The sequence below is a fragment of the Hibiscus syriacus genome, unplaced genomic scaffold (assembly GCF_006381635.1).
Source record: "Hibiscus syriacus cultivar Baekdansim isolate YM2019G1 unplaced genomic scaffold, ASM638163v2 tig00001644_pilon, whole genome shotgun sequence".
Taxonomy (NCBI): domain Eukaryota; kingdom Viridiplantae; phylum Streptophyta; class Magnoliopsida; order Malvales; family Malvaceae; genus Hibiscus; species Hibiscus syriacus.
In genome coordinates, this window is record NW_024061878.1 from 676,093 (window position 1) to 682,001 (window position 5,909).

A 5,909-nucleotide genomic window follows, 5' to 3' on the forward strand; every position below is an offset into this window, starting at 1 on the left:
GATCTAATCAACATCAATTGTTGTAGATCAATTACCGTTTAAGTTCGTGGCGACCGACTTGGATTGTTGATTCTATAACCGTCAATTTTGATCTCAATTCCCTCTTGGCGAAGCTATCTCACCAAGTGTGTTCCCAGGAAGTCGAATGTGCTTTCAATAAGTATATCATTCCTCCCACACATTTAATCGCAACAACCTCTTGACCAAAGTCTATCTTTTGATTTTGAAAACCGTTTTGATTTTGAAAAATAAGCGCAGAGATTGAGAGAGATATTCTGAAGATATTAAGGGCATGTTTTAATTCTCCCGTTGGAATTGAGTCATATCTTCAGCTCTCGGCTTATGTGAAAATTAGTTAAGCATGACAAAAGTCATAAGTAGCATATTTAAAAACAAAGCTAAAAAATAAAGTAAAAAAACTGAAAACTTGAAAATAAACTAATAGAGAGAATTTTTTATAAAACTAGAAAGAAGAAGAAGATAGTAATATGAGTTGTGAGTTTAGACTTACTCCAAGAGGTTATTTATAGCCTCTCAAAGCCTAAGGATAAACAAAGAAAATAAAATAAAATAATCCTAATGACAATTGCTTGTTTCCTAAATTCAAACTTTAAACAAGTCTCCTAATGCAACTCTGCTCGTCCATTTTCCAGAAGGCACGATGAGTAGATCTTTTAGAAACTGCTGCTGACTAGATCTTCTAGAAACTACCACGTCAGTCCATGTCGTGCCAAGAGTCGTGCCCATGTCTCCATCCATGACCAAATGATAAAAAAATGCAGAATACGCCCGTACCACTAGTTCTAGAAAGTAAAGACCTACACGAAAATAAGCATAACACAACCAAATCAGCGGCAATAAATCCACAAGATCGAAGAAATAACGAGCAAATATTAACGATTATGAACACTCATCGCCCCTCTATTCATCCGAACCAACACCTATGTTTTCATGTTAATTATTTAATTAATTATGTCATTTTAGAGGGACACAAGGGCTGACCGGACCACCATGTATCCATTCGGCCATGTCCCTTCAAAAACTATAAATAGGCTAGTCCTATTAATTTGTAATCACACATTTCATATAATTTAAGTGAGATTATTCTCTTTTCTCAAGTCCTTGTGACTTTTATCGACTTATCAAGTAAGTTAATTACTTGTGGCGTTAACCCCTATTCCTTGATACTTGTGGTTTCTATCTCCTTATAGATAATGGGTCCAAGTCCTTTGTTACCACCCCTTAGAAAGATTTGTAAGGCTGGGTCTTTGTTCATTGTAGCACTGGTTTTTCCTTATTTTCTAAGATATTATCCTAACCAAACATCATTTCTTTCATCAACCAAACCATAGCCATATCATCTTACTTCTGCTCCATATCCATAACATAACTAGCCCTCAATTTCACCTTTACATCAACTACCAAGCCATCTATTTGAGCCATTAACTTATGCAGATTATTTTGCTTCCTTCCTAGATCCATAATCAATTTAAGGTAGGAGTACTTTACATCAGTGTTCACATCACTACTAGAAAACCCCCCTTTAATGACACGCATTGCGCGTCATCTATAGGTGCAGATGACACACAAATGCACGTCATTGAAGCCACTGTCATAAATCTCATATGACACGCAATTGTGTGTCATAAATCTATGATGCGCATTTATGACAGACATTTATGACACTCATTTATGACACGCATTGTGAGTCATTGAAGCCCCCGTCATAAATGAAGATGACACACATTTATGTGTCATAAATTTATGACACGCATTTATAACTTACATTTACGACTTACATTGCATGTCATTTAAGCACACGTCATTAAAAAAGATGACACACATTCGTGTGTCGTGATTGTATGTCGTAAATTATATATATATATATTATAGATTGACAAATAATCAAACTAAATCACATTTAATGCCTCATAATACTAAATATATATATCATATTATATATAAGCAATCTATTTGCATATAATATATTAACATTAAGTTATCAAAAATATTGTAATCATATGTCGATACAAAATATCACGGCATAATAAAGTTTGCCACATAAGATACCCATTCTTTGCGAATATCATCAATGTCGTCATCCGTGTATTCTTCCTTCCCATTGCTAACATAAGTAAAAAATATAAAATAAGTATATAATTTATACTTATTTAAAGCGAAGTATATAACTATCAAAGAGTACTAAAATGACCAATTTTACATATGCATTCTTTGAAGCATATGTAAAAATAAATTTTACACATTTAATTAGTAAAACTTCCCATATAATTTATATACATTATCACGACACGAATTCACAGTTTTCATTCTTGCTAACAAGTACTTGCATTAATTTGTTTAGAATAGCATCCTACTTCAAGTCCATATGATAGTTGTATGACTAATGTGTATATATGATATGACAGATGTGTATCAGAAAATTTTGCTTACATTCTTATTGACCAACACTTCAAGTCTGTTCTCGACTATCTCTTTCATGAACTTACAAACATAATATCCATACTCGGTACCTCCCGACTGACGGGGAGACTACAAACAATTTACAATAAACAATTAGTCAAAATGAAAGATGTAATTTAAACAAGGAATGATCGATCGAAGTCCTAACCAAAACATTGATACAATTGAGGCTAACCCTTTTGTTAGATCCACTTTGAGCAGTGTACAATATCATTTCCCTATAAAAATTGGTGAAATATATCAAAGAATACACTATAATGTTTCGATAATTTATGTTACTTACTCATTAATAATCTGCTTCAACTGCTGATGGACATTAGTGGGCCCAAAGGAATCAATATAATAATAACTTGTTGCTTTCATATCTATCACTCCCAACACCCAATGTCTTCCATAAAAACCAAAAACAAATTAAGTTACTAAAATATATTGATAATCAAATGAAAAAACAAACCCGAGATTATATAGGATGACATTTAGATCTCCGATATGTGTTACTTCAAACAAAGCTCGAGAACATGGTTCAATAGCTTAGTACCTACATAAATTCAAGATTTAAGCAAATATTTCAGACAAACTGAAAAACCAATGATACATGGCTTTTAACAAACTATGGGTCTTACTAAGAATCAATGGCAATGTAATTTCAGCAAAAGCATGTTTGAGGCAATTAGCTAAGCATGAAATTGATTATGATTTCATGATACTTAAGTATCCTGAGTAGCAACAAGAATGCTCAGATTCTTAGAACAATTTAAAGGTCTATATGTATGAACTCACCAGTTCCTAGCCCACGATATGGTGCTAAAACACCCAATGTCATGATGTATACACAGATGGCCCCACCTTCCTTCTTTTCCATCCGACAAGCAATTAATCCAACACATATGTCACTGTAATATGCTGAGTTAGCAAGCAAATGTGTGATTGTTAGAATAAAATGCTAACTTTTGAATTATACAGGTCACTTTACAACTTAATCTCTCATCAGGCCCCAACTCATGTAATATGATATATGAGTGTGTGCATGTGTAACCATCCACAATTTGTTTCAAGCCATCAAATTGAAAGCAATAACATTTATTATTTCTAACCATAAATGCACCATACTAGTAATTGATGTCAAATGCTAAAGGCATTATGACAAAAGACATCTCAAACATGCTCTGCACATTTCTAAGATCGTAGAATTAGATGAGGCTAGTCACTCAAAACTTCAATCAAGTCTATTTCTTTGAGCATGACCTAAGGATTAAGGAGAACAAACAAATTTACAATTACCAAGGCAGAAAAAACTTATAGGATAAATACTCTCCAAAAACTAACAGGTTTTGAAAATCCTACAGTTTCAGTGTTATAAACCATCAAAGCTCAATAAGTGCCCTCCAATGCAGGGTAGCAAATTTCAGAATTGGGAAATCTTTAGCTAGGGATTTTATGACTTGAAAAATCTCCAGAAAAAAAATTACTTATTGCTACTACCTATAGCTTAAAAGTTCAAAAGAAATGCAGGATAGGGATGGATTAACTAACATTTCATAATAAGTAGAAGATTATGGCAGAATCAACAAGTGCACCAAATACAATAAGTAGCATATGACTGTAAGATAGCACAAGCACAACAATATAACTGAAGAGTGTTTTTGAGGCATAAACTGAACAATATCTAGCCATTTCTTGGTTTCAATAAAACCCCAAAAAATTGACAATTAAAAAATAATTAATTGTGTTAGTTATTAAATGCCTCCAAGCACAATCAATAGAACAATATAATCTAAAGTGGAACTATTTAATCCAACAAATAAATTACTTTTGCCAATGATCAAATGGGAGTGCACTGAACTGGAAACTTACAATACCTTATTTGTATCAAAGGCCACTCATAGTGTATCATCAAAAGTCAATGTAAATCAAACCACAAAATACCAGCAACTAACCAATGCAAAGAACAAAAAACAAGAGAAATGAAGGCATAAATCAAGACCAACAGCTTAAATTCCTTAATTTACTAAAGAACATCGATAAATTTTCCGTTAGATGAAATATACAGAAGAACGAAAAAGATAACCCCAAGATTCAAAAAGAAACAATTGCGAAGAAAAAAAACCCAAACAAGAATCAACACAATAATGGGAGAATAACATGCTTTCTAAAGAAAATAACGAAAACCCAGAAAAGATTGGGGGGAGGAAAGGAGGCAAACCAAGCTTTGTGAATTCATCGGAAGCCAGAGCATCGGCGTAGTACTTTTCATTGTAACAAACGGGGAAGATAGCAGTGTTGAGCTTCTTTAACAACATCACGTTCTTGTCCCTCACACCATCGAGTGATATTGCTACTTCTCGACCAACCGCCATTATTATTACTCTCCAAGAAAAAAATATTTGGGGAGGGGGATACAACAATGGCGTGGTAAGGGGATTTTACGGACAGAGATAGATTTGTTGTGTGTGAAGATAGAGGAAAGGTAGGCTTTGAAATTTTAAAGAGGGAAAGCATGCGTTCGTGATGAAAATTATGGGGGAAATTAAATGACGACTTTTAGAGATGACACACAATAAAAAGTGTACTCCGTGTGTTTGCTAAATTTTTTGGATTATGACTATTAAATATGACACACATTATTCTAAGTCATAAATCGTTCAGATTTTAACAAACATGAAATTTTTTAGGACACATTTTTTGCAAGTCATAAATTAGCGTGTGTCATCGTTTGTGTGTCATTAAAGGTATATTTTCTTGTAGTGTATGAACTCATTTAATTATCATAACTTCTATTAGACAACACTACCACATAAATTACATAGAAACATGTTATATGCATCTATTGTATCGCGTTACTTTCCAAGGCTCATGTCTTTACGATTCATTTAACACATAACTCGTAAATCATATCGTTACATTGAAAAAACATGCTTTATAAACACAATACACAACATATATCTTAGTAACAATACTTGTAAACTTATTCTTTGATGTATAAGCACTCTTGAACCATCTAAAACATTATAAAAATTAAATCATTTGATATTCATATCTCCTTATATCTTCTTGGCATGACTCATTAATTATGCTAATATCCCTTATGCATGTATTGATATAGCTAACAATATAATTTAAAGAGTCGGATATGACTTATAAAGTTTGATAATAATAGTTGTTAGAGTTTGAATCGAATTCATAGTGACATAAATTAATTAATATATAAATATTGGAAAAGTAGGAAACCCAGTTTGATTAAAAGTAGAAAACTTTATTTCTACTATATTTAGTTTTCCTTTGTAATCAAGCATCTACCCTATAAATAAATATTAAGGGTTAAGGTTAGATATTAAGTTATTTTCTTTCACCAAAATCTTCTTGTATTTTCTCCTTCATATTAGTAAAATTTTCTCTTATGCTCGTGATTTTTCTCTTTTGGGGTTTCC

General features: G+C 32.5%; 1 pseudogene; it reads right to left on the reverse strand.

Annotated features, from left to right (window-relative positions):
- Positions 1 to 2,957: 2,957 nt before the first annotated feature.
- On the reverse strand, positions 2,958 to 4,838 carry LOC120129177 (annotated as a pseudogene).
- Positions 4,839 to 5,909: the final 1,071 nt, after the last annotated feature.